At 43.0% G+C, this 18,003-nt stretch overlaps 1 protein-coding gene and 1 pseudogene across 4 annotated transcripts in view; one reads left to right on the forward strand and one right to left on the reverse strand.

Annotated features, from left to right (window-relative positions):
* The window catches only part of TGFBR3 (transforming growth factor beta receptor 3), a 197,851-nt gene that overhangs the window by 134,149 nt on the left and 45,699 nt on the right, over positions 1–18,003 (reverse strand). Inside the window, exon 3 of one of the 4 annotated variants that reach the window (XM_059138274.1) lies at positions 11,127–11,198. The exons of the other annotated variants lie outside the window; for them this stretch is intronic. The gene's annotated coding sequence lies outside the window, so the exon portion shown is untranslated. The remainder of the gene's footprint in view (positions 1–11,126; positions 11,199–18,003) is intronic. 4 annotated transcript variants of the gene reach the window in all.
* Positions 14,829–16,069, forward strand: LOC131809838 (etoposide-induced protein 2.4-like; annotated as a pseudogene).

Here is an 18,003-nt window from a genome sequence, read left to right on the forward strand (position 1 = left end):
AGAAGGAAAGTGGGGGCTGCTTTTGGGTGTCTATTTTTCATAAAGGGCTAAAAACCTAATAGTTTTCAAGCACGAAGTGTAAGACCCACTGGACCAGGTGTGATTTGCATGCTGACGGGGCAAACATAATACTCTCTTTTTTTGGCACATGGAAACAGAAGGAAACCTCATCTGCTTTTTTTACAGATGAGGAAACTGAAGAAGATTAAGAGACGGTTTGGCTTGGCAGTCCACATCTACCACACACAGCACCACTCCCTTCTGGGGTCTGGTCATGCAGAAAGGCCTCCTGCACCCACATCCACTCTTGCACTCATCTCCACTCCAAGTCCTCACCATGCCTGAAGCCCAGCTAGACTTCCACGCTCACCTTAATGCTCTTCGCTGCCTCCATGAAGCCTCTCAGTTAGACACAGCCTCACCCCTTCCTCTGGATCCCTGCAGCATGCTGGCTCTTCTCTGATGGGCACACCACAGCACCAAACTATAGGACCCCCCGTCCCCCGCATCTAAGCGTATTAGAGTCAAGTGTTATCTTATTCATCCTCCCCAGCCCTGAGACAAGACCTCGTACATAGTAAGCACTCAGTAAATACATGTTCGATGGAATTCTTTGGGAGATGAATGAAAAAAATGGCATTTCCAAGATTCCACAGTAAGTGGGCAGCAAAAGCAAAAATAAAACCCAGGCTTCATGAAGACCAAATGCAGCTGGTACCATGCCGCCACGGAAATCCACGGCTGTGTCTGTTCTCACATAGGTGGTGAGCTGTGGACTGCATTGGGCGCACACACATCCAAGTCCTCACAACGGAGCAATGAACAGTGAGACTTCTCACCATGAACTAAGCTTTGGCTTTTTAGTAAGTGTCCCCACAACCCTAACCTGCTATTTTATACCAAAGTTCTAAAACACTGGATCATTTCCTCTTTTTCCCCAGCTTTTTTTAAAGTAAAGTTTAGGACAGCGGGAAAACTGCTGAGCCAAGACACAGAGAAAAGCTGACTCTGCACATGCCTCATTGTTTTCTATTTTCATTCCAGCACAGTTGTGGCTGGAAACCAGTGTTTAGGATTCCCAGTGGATCTGCGTCCCCGGTGTTTCACCACGTCATGGTTTATACACTACTCAGAAAGGTGTGAGGCAACTGAGTAGTATGTTCTCTCATATGTATCGTGTATCTTTAGGGAAGTAAAACAAAATATGTGTTTGAGGAGAGGAGGAGGAAAAAGGGACCAAGGGAGTTTTCAGAGGTGTAATTATACCTACACAAGTGAGACCGTCCCTGTGTGTATTTTGGAGGTGAAAGTTGAATGTAAACATGGACTACGTTTGTGCTTGTGCCTTCTGTATACATTCCGAGTCACAATACACTTGAGCACACATCTGTTAAAAATGCTGACATGCTCACTATAAGAACATTATTTACTCTATAAGAGATTTGTATTTCGTCGTATTTTTTTCACGTTTTCTTAACTTTCCTCCTCCAATATATCTGATGACTTTTTAAATTTTTGATTACTTTACAGCATGCACAGGATCCCCCTACGATCCGTGGGCACGGGTCATTCTGCCAGAAGAGCAGAACGGATTCCCCTTTCCAAACTGCTCAAATTTCACCTCTGGGAGGAAAGGCTGCTCACACCTACTTCAGGAGACCTACAAGCACAGGGTCCTTGCTGGAAGAGTTCAAAACAATGATTCCATTCCCACCATCACCCCACTGCACTGTCCCGTTCCCGAAGAGCTAAGGCATTCCCCAGGTTGAAAATAACCTCTGACCCATACGGAAATGAAGACTCAAAGGGAGCAGAGAAAATCTGTCCACTGAGGGCCATTCTCCTGTTGGGGGAGGGCCCTCAGAGGCAGCTGCATCTAAACGCACAGCCTTTCCTGGTGGTGATTTTTTTTTTTTTAACTATGATACTAAATCCACAGCCCACAATAGCAGGACATTGCTGTGAGGGCACTGAGGTCTCTCAGTGTAGCTGCTCTCGCAGCCTCCTGAAGTCATGAATCATACCTCCAAGCTTGATGCCAGAGACAGAGGCTGTACCCCCACACCACCCCCGACCTAGAGGATGCCAGCTCTTCCTCTCTCCGCTCACACTATGATGCATTATTTCAAGGACATTTTACTTCCTATAATTTTTCTCTTTAAAGACTTCAAGAGAAAGGACCAGCTTCAGAACAATGGAGAAGAGACACTGCACTGGTAACAGAGGACAAGGGTTCAAATTCTAAATGGGCTCCTTAGAAGTCGTGTCTCTTAACACAAGTCACAGTCACTCCAAGTCTTAGTTTCAGGTAAATGGTAAGTAGCAGCACATTTTTCACAAGATTGTTAAAAGATTTCAATAAGGTACAGATAAGAAAGTACCTAGCACATATTAAGTCGTTACTGAAATTTTGCTTATAAAGAAATCATAATGCTCAATTAATACATTTCAGAGGGTGTGACCATTCAATAATAAAGGCCACTACGAATATGCTGAGCCCTCTGCAAAATATTCTCAGCCAAGTTTGGGTAGCACATGAAGCAGCCAACACCTCTGTTAAGATATTACACCATAACTATAATTACATCAAAACTTTACAACATAACTGTAAAGGTATTACTGTGTTACAGACATAGGTGTTAACTGCCATAGTATTTACAATAAAGAAATACTAGAAATAGCCTAAATGTTCATGAGGGTACACCCGTACCATGAAATATATATACTGCAGTTAAAATAGTGCTATTTGTACTGACAGAAACATCTCAATGATATATTGTTAAGTTTTTTTTTTTAATTTTAGAAAAGTACATAAAGAATGATACAACTTATTAACTCCCTAAAACTATGTGTAGATGTACACAAGTGCACAGAGAAAGAGGACTGAACACATAATTCTAATGGTAAATAGTTCCTACCTACGGTGGGGGCAGCGCTAGAGTGGGGTCAGGGAGCTAAACGGGCACTGGGACTCTGCTCTTGGTCTCCCTGAATCAACTTCGCCTATGTACATGTATTTTAAGTTTTTTATTACTTGTATAATGAACACAGTTTTATTTGTATAATGAAAAACTAAAAATACATACTGTCATACAAATAATTTTGAATCAAGCCAACTGAATCAACTGAAACTGGCTGAGTAGTTTTCTGCTCTGGATGTCTTATTTGGGGAGGCGTCAAATGTGGTTCAAAAAGACCAGCACTCCAGGGTCTCAGTAGGCAGCAGAGAACCCTGTTCTCCTCCACCTGTGTGATGACAGCCTCTCCTCTACTTGAGGGCTTTCTGTGGCCCTACTTCCTTCTCTGTGGCCAGTGTCCCAGCAGAGCCAGGGTCTTGCCTGGGCTCAGTAGCAGGCAGTAGTGAAAACTTCTGGCTTTGACTCCTCATTCTGCATTGTGCCATCTAAGATTTTGCCTCAGTTTTCTCATTTGTAAAACAGAGACATACCTACACCTTGCCAGGCTGTCACATGGATTATCATATGATACACACCACCATGCTCAATGAACGGCAGCTTTAAACATTACTATCATTAACCAGGCAATGGTATGGGTCTCAAGGTCAATTCTCATCTGTAAAACAAGATCCCGATATCTGATTATTTTGAAAGTTTCCAGCTATAATATTCTATGAACATATGATAAAGAAGAAAAGTACACAAGCAGGCTGAAAAGTGCACCTAGATGTCTGGGACCAGGGAGATGAGACAACCTCCAAGGCAGGGCCGTGGCAATGATGTGACTTGTGTGACTGTTACCACATCATGCGGTGAGAAGAAAAGAGGTAAGAGAAGCTTTTTTTCCTCTAGTCTAGAAGACTTAGAATTTAGAGATATAAAAGAAAGACACACAGAGAAACACATTCATATTCTTCTACTGCGAAAAAGAAAACATTTCAGTATCCCCTAATACCTGCTGGTACTAGTATCTAGTACCTAGTACCTCTTGGGAATAGCAAAGCTTACAAAACAGGGCATCTTAGTGTAATTGGCCCAAACACAGCCTTCAACCTCCAACCTGCTCAACCTTCTGAGACAGAAGTTCAAGTTAAATCCTCTTAAAACCAATAGTATCTCTATACATCTAAATCTATCTTTTGGGGCTCAGCTGAAATGTCCACCTCCCTTGTTAACCTCTCAAACCATCCCCATCAAAAGCCATCTCTCTCTCTGAATTCCCATAAACTTTGTTCTTCATCTTTATTAATTTCTACTTTACATTATAGTTATTTACTTGCCTGTTTTACCTACCTTACAGGGCCATAAACTCCCCTGTCAGCTGAATAATGCTCCAGTCAGTCACCCATTCACAAACATTTACTGAGCATCCAGCTATATTTTATTAGGTTTATCATCCAAACCATGAGGGATACAGAAATAATAACACTTTCTCCATCTTCAAGGAGCTCAGTCTGATGAAAAGATGGGCAAGGTAACAATTTCAATAACCAAGGTGCTATGGGAACATGGAGGAGGAACCTCCTTAATTCACCTCAAAAGAGGGAAAGATCAAAGTGTCAAAAAAGCCTTCCAAGCAGGGGATGTCTGAGGTAATTCTTCAGAATTAGTGAAGGGGTGCCTGGCTGGCTCAGTCAGAAAAGCATGTAACTCTTGATCTCAGGACTGTGAGTTCAAGCACCACACTGGGTACAGAGGTTATTTAAAAATAAAATATTAAAAAAAAAAAAAAAAAAAGAAGCTACCCAAGCAAAAAGGAGAGTAAAGGATAAATATGTACTAAAATCAGTACAGGGGGCACCTGGCTGGCTCAGTTGGTAGAACATGCAACTCCTGATCTTGAGGTCATGAGTTCAAGCCCCATGGTGGGCACAGAGCTTACTTAAAAAAAAAAAAAAAATATATATATATATATATATTTTAAATATATATATTAAATCAGTATAGCTGCATCTACTTTGGAGAACTGGGTGGCAGTTTCTGTAAGTTAAGCATATACTTACCATACAACGGAGCAACTGCCCTCCTAGGTATTTACCCAAGAAAAATTGGAAGATATGTTCATAAAAAGACATGTTTGCAAATGTTCATACCATTTTTTTCATAATAAAGAGAACAAGCAAATGCCCATCAACACGTGAATAAACACACAAAGTGGGGTGTAGCCATACAATGGATATATACTCAGCACTGAAAAGGAAGAAACTACTGATAAGCAGAATAACTTGTTTAACTCTAAAAAAATTTTTGCTGAGCAAAAGGAGCCAGGCTCAGGAGAATACATGAAACTCTGGAACAGGCCAAAGTAACTTATAGTGACAGAAAGCAGGTCAGTAAGTGCCTGGGACAGGGATATTGACTACAAAGGGACAGGAGAACTGGGGGGGAAGGAGGGAGTGATATACAAAAATCTGCATCTTCTGTAACTTGATTGCAGCCGTGGTTAAAGAAGTATGTACATCACAGGGGCACCAGGGGGGCTCAGTGGGTTAAAGCCTCTGCCTTCAGCTCGGGTCATGATCCAAAAGTCCTGGGATCGAGCCCTGCATCAGGCTCTCTGCTCAACAGGGAGCCTGCTTCCTCCTCTCTCTCTGTCTGCCTCTCTGCCTATTTGTGATCTCTGTCAAATAAATGAATAAAATCTTTAAAAGAAGTGTATACATTATATATAAAATCCATTAAAATATATGTACCATTAAAATATATGCATTTTAGTCCTGTAAATTTTACTTCAATAAAGGAAATTGGTTTTATTTTAAAATTGTTATTTATTTATGGGAGAGAGAGAGAAAGAGAGCAGGCACGTGCATGCACCTGTGAGCAGGGGTGAGGGGCAGAGGGGGAGGCAGAGGGAGAGGAAAGAATCCCAAGCAAACTGCACAGAGTGCAGAGCCCAATGAGGGGCTTGACCTCACATCCCCCAAGATCATGACCTGAGCAGAAACCAAGAGTCAGATGCTCAACTGACAGAGCCACCCAGGCACCCTTCAATAAAGCTGATTTAAAAATATATATATATATAGGGGCGCCTGGGTGGCTCAGTGGGATTGTCTCTGCCTTTGGCTCCGGTCATGATCCCAGGGTCCTGGGATGGAGCCCCACATCGGGCTCTCTGCTCAGCAGGGAGTCTGCTTCCTCCCTCTCTCTCTCTCTGCCTGCCTTTCTGCCTACTTGTGACCTCTGTCAAACAAATAAATAAAATCTTTTTAAAAAAATAAAGAAAAAATAAAAGAAAAAAATATATAGCACAGTGTTTAGGAACATAGACTCTGGAACCAAATGCCTGCTCTATGACTAGCTGGCTATGTTAAGAGTTAACCAGTGCTATCATTATTATTATTAGCATTAGCATTTCTATTCATATTCCAGGCAGAGGGAAGAACACAAGCTAAGGTCTAGAAGTAACAAACAGCATGGCGGTGTAGAGACTACAAAACAATTTAGTGGTGTGGAACATAAATTAAGAGGAAAAACATGAAGGGGATGAAATCAGAGAGGTAGAAAGGCTCAAGGTTACTAACAGAGAGCTTCTGACACAACCAATCGAATGTTTTGGTTTGTTTTGTTTTTTTAAACTGATGAACATATAAGGAGATACCCCTTGAGACCCACCAGAATAGCTATTATCAAAAAGACAAATAATAACAAGGGCTGGCAAGAATGTGGAAAAACTAGGCTGGGAATGTAACATGTAACCACTGAGGAAAATAGTTCGGCAGTTCCTCAAAAGGATAGACACAGAGCTCCCATTTGAGCCAGCTACTGCACACCAAGGTACACATATACCCAAGACAAATAAAAACATATGCCCACATAAACACTTGTACATGAATGGTCTTAGCAGCATTATTTGTAATAGCCTCAAACTAGAAACAACACACATGTTCATCAACTGATGATGGATCAATAAGATGTGGTCTACACATACACTGTAATACCATTTAGCCATAAGAAAGAGTGAAATACTACTGTAGGCTACAATATGGATGGCCCCTAAAAACACTATGCTAAGTAAAAGAAGTCAGACACAAAAAGTCACATACTGTAGAACTACATTGACATAGGATGTCCAGAATAAGCAAATCCACAGAAACAGAAAGTAGATTAGTGGTTGTCAGGGGCTAGAAGAAGGGGATAGTAGGGAGTGACAGCTAATGGGTATGGAATCTCTTTGGGGAGTGATGAAAATGTTCTAAAACTGACTGTGGTAGTGGCTGAACAACTCTGTTAATGAACATACTAAAAAACTAGTGAGTTGTAACCAGTCACTTTCAATAGGTGAATTATATCTCACAGTTGTTATAAAATATTTAATGAATAAGATATCAAAGTTCCACTTACTTCAAGGAATGTTTGATAAAAGTTAAAACACAAAAAATTTGAAACATCTCCTTTCATTCAATTTGTTCAAATCCTGTTATGTGCCAGCTATAGTGGCCACAAATATCGAGTGAGACAGTACCTTAGCCTTAAGAAGCTATATCCTAGAAATGGGAAGAGAGGCAGGTATATAGGGTAGCACGCTAGAGGGTACCACAGAAAGCTGTCTAGGAACTGAGGGAACACAAACAAGGGCCAGGACCACCTCTCCATTACTTTGCCTTTGACCTCTTACTCTTACACGGTACCACTAGATGTGCATTTCTTCTACTGGAAGTCTGCTCACAAAAATTTTGGCTGGAGACCCCTATAGTAAGCAATGTGATTGATTCTCTAGCTGATCAGTCTAAGCCAGTCATGGCAACTCCATTACTCATTGCCAGTGACTGGTTCAAGGACAGATGGCGCTATATCAATTCAGCCAGTGAACGCAGAGAGAGATATGCTGGGGGTCTGGGAAAAGAGGCGCTCTCTCTCTTAAAAAAACCAAAGGCAGCATCACATCACTCTTCCTTGGATCATGAACAAAACCTTGATACCTACTGAGCTCTTCTTAAAACCACCAGGAAACCTGTCTTCAGTTAAGATAACCCTATGAAAAGACAGAACCACCTAAGAATTGAATGCAATTAGTCCAATTTCCATTTTCTCCTGTCCTGCATTAACTAAAAAAGCTTCTAATGATGTCACCTAATGTTTTCTCTTCCCTCATGGGTCAGGAAGCACTTACAGAGCATAGGTTAGAGGCTACATCTCTGAGTCTAGCACATGGTCAACCATCACAAGTTATGTATTTCAAAAGAGCAGAAGACAATGAACAGAGTTACACTTCACCCTAAATATTTTAAAAAGCAGAGTTTAACAGAAAAAAATTTACCTGATTAAAGGTTTCCCTATTAAAACTTACACAGTTCCCTTCACTGCCTCAAGCAAGGACTTCGTTTTATAGAGGGAAGGCTCATGTTCCTTCCCCTCCACCACTTCCTGTGGTGCGATGTGGAAAAGGTCCTGAGCTTCCAGGGAAGGTGAGCAGATAGGGGTAGGGACTCTGTAGGTGTGATGTAAAATGCCAGGCAAAGGGCTAGCACTGGAGGCTAAGCATCATAGCAACAATCACAACAACAGAACCAGTGGGGTGTGTATAGACTGGCGTTTACAACATGGAATGGTACTGGCTTCTATTCTCAGCATGTGTCACTGACTTACTGACAAGACAGTTAAACATAAAAAGGGTCCATTATCAGTGGTAACTGGGACAAAGTCCCTGGGCTAGAAAGAACAAGAAAACTCCAGCAGTAGTCCCCAAACCTCCTAAGTCTCAACAGTTTCAATCTCCTCCTCCAAACCTTTTCTAAAACTGCTCTTACCAAAATAAACTAATTTAAGTTGACTCCACTTCCTTTCCCTGATGTGAAAGCATGGAAGAATGAGCAGGAAGAGACACAAAAGGTCCCGATTATCCACCCCTTCTTAAGGCTCCTTTGTATGCCTGCTGCATAAGGTCATTCATTAACTAAGAATAAGTCACTGGTTTGTGATAACACAGTTCCTGGCACATAGTAGGCACTTGATAAATGTCTACTAATCGACTGCAGCAAACTAGAAGCAAGCATGTGAGTGCTGGACAGAGAGGAAGAAAGCCTTGACTCAAACAGGTTCACTTTTTAGCCAACCTGCTAAAAACAATAATAGAGCACATCATCAAAAAGCTGAAAAGAGGGCGCCTGGGTGGCTCAGTGGGTTAAGCCGCTGCCTTCGGCTCAGGTCATGATCTCAGGGTTCTGGGATCGAGTCCCGCATTGGGCTCTCTGCTCAGCGGGGGGCCTGCTTCCCTTCCTCTCTCTCTGCCTGCCTCTCTGACTACTTGTGATCTCTCTCTGTCAAATAAATAAATAAAATTTAAAAAAAAAAAAAGCTGAAAAGAGCTGGTTTTGCAGCTAAGGCTGCTGTTACTCACTGCTCCCTGAATGAATAAATCTATTTAGTTTCTCTGACCCGGGTCCAGAATACAAGTGAGTTACAGCCAGTGCAGACACTGGCTCCCAGCGAAGTTGCTATTAACCTCCCTGGCTAGCTGTAAATAGATAATAGAGAAACCTGCTCAGCTCCAGACTGTCCAGACATCACTCTGGTTAATGGCTTCACCTAGTTCAGGGCACTGGCTTTTCAGATCACCCTGAGGTCTGCCCTCCAAAGCCTGTGACAAAGCCAGCACAGAACATACTCCAACTTCTTCCCTTCCCTTGTCCAGAGAACTTGAATGTCATGATAGCTACAAAATAAACCCGGAAAAGTGGGCTTCTTCCCTTGATTACAATTACACAGAGGAGAGCATGGGATTTGCTTATACCTATACTCATGCCCATGATGAACCCTCAGATATGACCAATCAACCCCAACAATATTTTAGCTTCATTAACTGGCCAGAGGAAAAAGAGCCTGCCACGTGGCAAACTCACATTTCCCACAGGGATCTCCGGCAAGATAGGGCAGAAACATCATAGTCAGAGCCCAGAGTACACATGTTCAGTACCCAAACAAATGGAAACCGACAGGATACTTGTGGTTATAATTTAACTTAAATCCTCAGATAAAGGAAGACCACTACTGATTTGGTTTGGTTTATCAATAGGAGAGTTCCTAAGAAATTATCATGAGCCAACAGTGGCAGCCACCCCAGTTACCGCAAAGACCTGAGTGTTGAAGGAGGACCAAGTCCACTTAGCTTTACTTCCTTCCCTGCAGTGAAGGGTCCCTTGGCATGGGTCACCTTCACGAGGGGCACCAGCTGTTCAAACCCCAGGATTTAGAGAGGGAAGTTAAGGAGTAAAGTGTTGCTGGGATAGAGCCACAGGCCTGAATCCCTCTAGGAAGGGACTCTGGTTTAAGCCCACATTCTTCTCACTGTGCTCATAAGCAGCAGCACCCTCCCCCCAAACCCACTCCCCTTTTATCCCAATTCCTTGACATCTATCAGATCAAGACCAGGTGGCAGACCTCAAGTCCTTCTCAATGCACCAAATGGCTATTTTAAGTCTTTTTTTTTTTTTAATTAAGCTCTATACCCAACGTGGGGCTTGAACTCATGACCCTGAGATCAGTCACATGCTCTTACAGACTGAGCCAGCTAAGCGCTCCGTGAATGGATATTTTACAGTGACAAGGTACAGTTCAGGGAAGGGAGCTCTGGGATGGCTTCGGAAGACCTGTGGAGTTGCCCCAGCTCTGCCAAACTAGCCAAGCGAATTTATCCTTGGCTTACACACCTATAAAAGAGGGCAGTGTGGTCTGATAATTTTTAAGAGTCCTTCCAGCTCTCAACTCTTGGAACTTTCAATGTAGGCTATAGTTTCATCTATCTACACCCCAGTGGAGTATCCCAGTGAGCATCTAAATGAGGCTGAAAGACACAGATGCTGGAAGGGTCTAGCCATGGAATCATAAAACCTAAGAATGCTAGAAGCACCCAGAACATAGCAGTCCCCTCAAATGAAGCTCTGGGTTTCACAGTGTGCTCAAAGATCTCTATGGCTCACCATTTCCCATGGGGAGTACTCGGACCATCACTGTGAAAGCAAGGACTCAAAAAGGACAAACTCCAAACTCAATTTATTCCAGACAAGGGTCTATTCTAAAGGTGCAGACCCAAAAATAGCTTTACAGTTTACAAAAAAGTAGGACCTAAAATAAGATTTTCAAAAAGTCAGATCCTTGGTACTTAACTTCCTTCCAAACCCACAGCTAGAGGCCAGCCCTGTGCAACGCAAGGGTAGATTCAAAAAAAATTACCTGTTCAAGTACCAGGGTATTTGCCTCCTTCTTTCTCTGGCATAACCAGGATAAGCTCATCCTAGCACGGTTCTGTTTGGTAAAAGAGGGTATCAGGCAATTAGGCCATGGTGCATGTCTCCCAAGGGCAGAACACTTCCCCAGCTACTTTTGTTTGGTATGTCTTTGTTTTGGCTTAGCCCTGGCAATCTGGCAGGCAATGTATTTCCAGGGGGAGCTCTGTCCATGGTGTGAATGCCCCGGCCTTGAGGTCCTTGTTCATTTTCATAAACAGAGCCCAGTTGCCACAGTGACTGGTGCTAGGAGCAGCTGCTAAATAGCAGAGGTCACCCAGAGCTTTCTTTGGGTTCTACAGTCTGGGCTATGTGTTCCTATGCCTCTGTGAACAGTGGGTCAACAGGAGCTGCAATCACACCGGCCAGGACTTCACACAGGAGCCTGGGCACTGAAGAGGAATGTGGTTTGAGATGGGGCCTGGACCCGCATGACACAACTCTGCCAGAGGGCAGAGAGAGAGTAAAGGGCATAGGAGTGGCAACTTCCTGCCTGGGGGTTCCACAGTCCCAAGAGGGTGGGAGGGGGCAGGGCCAGAGTTCAGTGCAACAGGAAGGACCTTGGAAAAGTGAACACGGAGCTGGGCCTGTGATGCTTCTGAAATCGTGTACGCCATCGGGTGCTTTTTCCCTTCTCTGTGAAGGTGTGACATGGTTCTCCCCACTTCCACAGCAGGAAACACCAAACCCCACTTGACATGCACAGGTTAAAAAACAAAAACAAAACAAAACAAAAAAAAAACACAACACTTCTGGACTGGAGTCCCAGAGGTCTTTCTAAATTAGAAACTATCCCTCTTGTGTTTCCATCTTCCCAAGGCAATCCCGCCCAAAGGCCACAAGATCCGCTTGACCAGTAATACAACTAGGGCAGGTGTGAAACACAACCGTGTCTGAAAACATGCATACCCCTGGTCCCTCTCTTTGTTGTCCACGTGCTAAGATTAGAAACAGTTGTTTTTCCACTCTACGAAGTAGAGCTTCTGTCCTCAAGGTAGATGCTTTCAGATAAAAACATAAGAACAGCTACAAAATAGAGATTATAAGGCAGGTTCTCTTGGCTCTTACAAAACCAGGTTATCTTGGCTGGGGCCAAGGAAGCCATAGAACAGAACTGAACATAAACCTCACTTAACATCTTTCAGACCCATCCCCATGTTAACATGGAAGTCATAAACATTCTTTGGTCCCAGTGCCAGTTCCAGAGATGGTGATCTTTAAAATGTAAACAGAATGAAGGCTTATCTCTCTCAAAAACATATGCTTCTGTCTTTACCAACCATGAGCCAATCAGACCACAAAAAGGAGAGGAAAACAGGAACAAAGTTTTCTAACTTATCAGTGTAAGTCAACGGTAAACCTGAAAACTTAGATCCCTCGTGCTTTCCAAACAAGACCCAAATGTTTCACACGTAAGATGTTTCTGTGTTATTCCCACCACTTAGTTCATTACAGGCCAGAAGAAACCTAAATAGTTAGGAACTTTGTCCTTAGGCAAATACTTCAATATTTAGACTTCAAAGACTCCATATTAACCTCTGTTTACACAAAGTAATGTGTTTCCTTTGCCTGCTCAACATCAAAATGCTTCGTAATTAATTACCTCTATGTTTAAAAACCCCAAATACTGTTAAATATAATGGCCAATATACTAGGGGGGGGAAGAAAGCATGTTCAAAATCTCCTCCAATCTCTGAAACACAAAATGATAATTAAGACATCCATGGAATTTGATTGATGTAGATAATTATTAAAAAAAAAAAAAAAACAACTTTCCCTCTGGGGCGCCTGGGTAGCACAGTCGATTAAGAGTTACAGGCTTGGTTTCAGCTCAGGTTGTGGTCTCAGGGTTGCGATCTCATGGTCATGAGTTCAAGCCCCACATCCGTTAAAACGCTCTCTGATCCTCTTTGCTGCATATGCTCTCTCCCTCTCTCAAATAAATAAATCTAGAACCAAATAAAAACATTCCCCTCAAAATTACAATTTTTATCTATTTTTTTCCATTTTGCCTATGAACATTGTGAATCTAAGAATGGAACAGTGTGAATCTAAGAATGGAACAGTTTTTTATTCCATTACATAGAAATTCAACAAAATTAAAATTCTGAGTAAAGGCACAGCTTTAGAAAATTCAAAGTTATTTCATTCTCTAGCTAGTTAGTACTTATACCTTCTTTTCTTTAGAGCATTCCTAGTTCGTGATCAATGGAGCACCTCAGAAATCAACTCCACACCTCCCACAGGGAAGTGCAAATGGAAGCACAGCAAGTGGCTTAAATGGCACAGTATTTTATAAATACTGACGTCATCTTGGAGACAATGATCAATATTCCTTGGAATTTGTATGGGGAAATTTCCAGTTTCTTTAAAAGCTTTTTTCCACTCTATTACCCTCAAAATATCCACATTTGGCAGTAATATTAATATCATCTATGGAGTATTTACTATGTGCCAGGCTTTCTTCTAAGCATTTTACTTGTATGTAAATTTTATAGTATACAGTAGATAAAGTATATCTCAAAACCTTGAGATATACTATTGCCTTCACTCTGCAGCTGAAAACACTGAGATGGAATGATGTTAAGTAACTCACTCAAAGTCATGAAGGTATTGACTTACTGAGTCAAGTGATTAAGCCAAGGCCAGCCCTGGATGGAGTTGGGGGGAGGGTGGAGAGAGGGAGAGTGTGCAGGGAGGGTGGTACCTGGACTAGAAGGCAGGAACCAGCATTCTGGTTCCAAAATCAAAAGGTGTTCCTTCCCGGAGAAAATACTGACCCAAGATAACACAAGGAGTATGTCAATGATTTCTGACCTAAATACATGTCCTCTCTCTATAGAAAATGGAGCTACTGGCACCTTAAAGAGAGATACAAACACCAAAGAAAAAATGAAGCTCAGATTTTCTTAATTAACTGTGCAACGTTCTCAGCTAATGTCATTTTAATTTTACATATTTCTTCTACAACCTAAAATAGTCTTTGCACATTACCTAAGAACAAAATTTAAAAGCCTTCAGAAAAGGGAACTATTTGGACTTTCTATGTTAAATTTTCGCTACATTTTTCTCCTACACTGTAATGTTTTGATGGCTTTTTACAATTCATATTTCTGGCCAACTTGTTTCATTAGCACTCAAAGTAGAATTAAGCTCATATAACATCACTGGGGTTATAGTGTGAAGCTGCTATCCAGCAGAGCTGATTTAAACACCCAATTCTGACAGCATGGTATACCTCTGCCTTTGATAAAATTAGAAACCTTTCCTTCCTTTCTAGAAAATCTTCACATATCTGAATGTATCTGAAAGTTGCAAATAATCATAAATTATTATAAATATTTTTTTCCTGAGATTTCATTTCCCATCCTGACGGGTTCTCCTTCAGCTCAGGCACCAAGAATGGGCCATGACATACAAATGAAAGCGAGAGTGGCCCAGCGTGGCCTGGGTATGCCCAGGGTGGATGCAGTAGCTTGGGCCCTGGGAATGCCCCATCAGGAGTTGGCAGCTGAGCATGGAACAGCCAAGAAGAGCAGAGCCAGCTGGTGGGCGAGGGGCAAGGCAGGCCAGAGACAGGTGGATGGGGCGGCCAGAAGGATCAGAACAGTCCGCTCCTTCATGATGAAAGATTTCAAGATGCTTCTCTGTCTTCCATGTAGTTGGTAGTATGGGTGGTGAAGAAATGGCTGAGAGTGTCAAAACTTCTCTCTAGGACCTTACCAGGGGGAATCAAAGACTCCATTTGGGGAATCTGTACCATCTCAAAGCTCGATGCTCAGATTCAGCACAAGATAGAGGAGAAGCGTGGAAGAAGTGCAGGCAATGTCCCACACCAAGGAGAGCCCAGAGTACAGAAAGGAAGCAAGAGAGTGAGCTATGGGGGCACCTGGGTGTCTCAGTTGTTAAGCATCTGCCTTCGGCTCAGGTCATGATCCCAAAGTCCTGGGATCAAGCCCCGCACTGGGCTCCCTGCTCAGCAGGAAGCCTGCTTCTTCCTCTTCCACTTCAGCCCTTGTGTTCCCACTCTGTCTGTCTGTCAATTAAATAAATAAAATCTTAAAAAAAAAAAAAAAAAAGAGAGAGAGAGAGAGAGAAAGTGAGCTACATCTCATCAGCAGAAGTCTCCTCTTGTTTTATCAAGTGTTTTTTCCTGTACTACAGTCGGTAACAGACCAAATTACTGGTGATCCATCACAACATGGAGATGTTTGGTCGTGGCTGGAATTCTTCCTTACCTCAGTTTTCAGTGCTCACTGGGTGTTCCCTCTGTGCCTAGCAAAGCTGTAAATACCATTTCAAGACAGCTGATGTGGAATTTGAGGCACCGGGGAGGAAGCCTCACCCATTCCCCAGTGTCAGCAAGTAACTGCTGACATGCTCTTCAACCTTTCGCTGCAAGCTCTTTCCCTCATCCAGGGCATGTGTGTGAGTCTCCTTCCCATCTGCCTCGTGCGTCAGCTGGTTAGTTCTCTGGGTATGTCCCTCCCTCCTCGCTGGACTGCTGTGAGTATTGTTGGTCCGGTAAAGGAACTGAAATGCACCAGTGACTGTTAAACACAGAAAGCGATTGGCCTTACTACTTTGGATTTGGTTTGCCCATGGCTTTCCTCACAGCAATGCAGTCCTGATACATTACCGGTGGTGGCCTCTTCTCTCTCCTTTCCTGCCTTCATTACCAGTGCCAATGAAGCAAAGACCCCTGGCGAAGTATACCCTTTCCAGGGGCGTCTCTTCTCCACGGTGGTTTTCTTAAGCAACTGACTCTTCTGCACGACAGTCTATCTGCAGTCTGTCCTGAGTAGCTCAGCCTCTGCAGAGAAATTCCCTTGGCCGTATCCGCCTCCCACCAGGCCCCTGAGTCACCTGCCATCCAGAAGGGATGGGTAGGACTGGAAGGAACCTGTAGGAGTTCTTTTCCTTGTCCCCTTCTCCACCAGGGAAAGCAGAGGGACCCCCTGCCTGTTCCCTTCTCTCTGAGGAACTGGGATTTCTGTCTCTGGTGCACATAAAGCAGAATCTTCCTGACACCAGTATGAATGGACCACAGGTTTCTCTGCAGGTCTTTCCTCGCATTTGCCAGCCCCCATGCCTGGACTGATGTGAATACTTTTTTTCTCCCTGTGCCATTTACCCTCCTAGCTCCCGGTCCTGCTTTTTGCCACCCTTGGATGAATGGATTTTAAAATTCTGGCTGCTATATTTTATGGACCTGTTATTTTTGGTATTTTTCTGTGAAGGACATATATTGGATATGGGGGGTAAAGGCGTACCTATCTCATTTGCTCCTGATCACTCCCTTTATAGCCATCACGGTTTATTGTTTCTTGTAACTCAGGTTAGATTTTCATCTCTTTGGCTCTACTATAAAAAAACAAGCCTAAAGAATGGGACAGAAGGAACGACCTCACAGCTGGACCTGCTGGGTTTGGGGGAGTGATTTTCTTTCTTCCCCTTATAGGGGAAAAAACTTTTTTCACTGGTACATTTAAAGATTCCCAGCTATAGGGAGGTAAAAGTTTTGGACAAGTGCCCCTACAGCACTGAACGCTCAGAGAACCTGAACTTGGAATTCTGAAGGTCTGAAGTGTACTGCTGGCCACTGCCGGGTTGTCTGGTATTTCAAAGGAATACTGGGTGCTGCAAATAGTAATGGAAGGAATAAACTTATTAAACTCATGAAGCCTGTGATTGGTTGGTGTTCTCCTGTCATTTCACAGAGATGAAATATGGGGAGGGGGCAGATGTCAAAACACTTGTCCAATTTTAAAATGTCACAATTAGGGGCACCTGGGTGGCTAAGATGGTTAAGCATCTGCCTCAGCTTGGGTCATGATCCCCGTCCTGGGACTGAGCCCCATGTTGGGCTCCCAGCTCAGTGGGGAGCTTCTCCCTCTCCCTCTGCTTCTCCCCCTGCTTATGCTCTCTCTCTCTCAAATGAATGGATAAAATCTTTAAAAAAAAAAAAAAAAAAGTCACAAACGTGAGCTGGTTAAAGTGAAAGTGACATTAACATTTCCCTGCACTAAACTGAAAACACATTCACATTTGAATGTTTAATTGTTAATTCTATCACTTGAATACTGAGCACTTACATTTCCCAAGTTCTTACAGCTGTAAGATATAGCAGTGAACAAGGTGAGCAGCCTTTACTTTCATGGAGCTTCCATTTAGGCAATTAAAAGAATATGGCAGATAAAACTTTGAGACACAAAGCTCCTCTTCAGGAAAGGACATATGCAATAATGCACGTGATGGGGGGGTTGGCGGTATTCTGCAGAGTGAGGTCCAGAGACCCAGGCACTGCCTTTCCCCTCCCGCTCACTGCCCCACCAAGGCTCCATGGAACAAATTCCTCTGCCAAATGTGCACCCAACTAGCTCAAAGCAGCTCCATCTACAAATAAAAGCCCTACTTCTTTTATGAAGAGGGAGCAAAGTCCTTTAAGTCCCATTGATACACCATTCATTCTGGTCACTTTTAGACAACCCTTAATTATCAAGAATTCTTTTACCTCCCTGTCTCCATTCAGGTGGGTTATTTGTTAACCAAATTCCACACAGCTCTACAGGGCAGAACTAGGGGCTGGGAGTGGAGGTTTGCAGCCTGGTGGATTGCACAACACAAAGAAGAATTTCCCAAGGGTTAGGGATATTTTAAATTCAAATAAAGGCTAGAGGTTCAGTCAACAGGATATTAGACAGGTGATTTATGTACCAGGCTGAACTGAACCAGGTAATCTCTAAGGATCCTTAAAATACCAACATACCACAAATCTAGAGCTCCAGTAGTAAGCCTTATGAATGTAAAATCGACCCAGATGT

Source organism: Mustela lutreola, chromosome 10 (assembly GCF_030435805.1).
Source record: "Mustela lutreola isolate mMusLut2 chromosome 10, mMusLut2.pri, whole genome shotgun sequence".
NCBI classification, from domain to species: Eukaryota; Metazoa; Chordata; class Mammalia; order Carnivora; family Mustelidae; genus Mustela; species Mustela lutreola.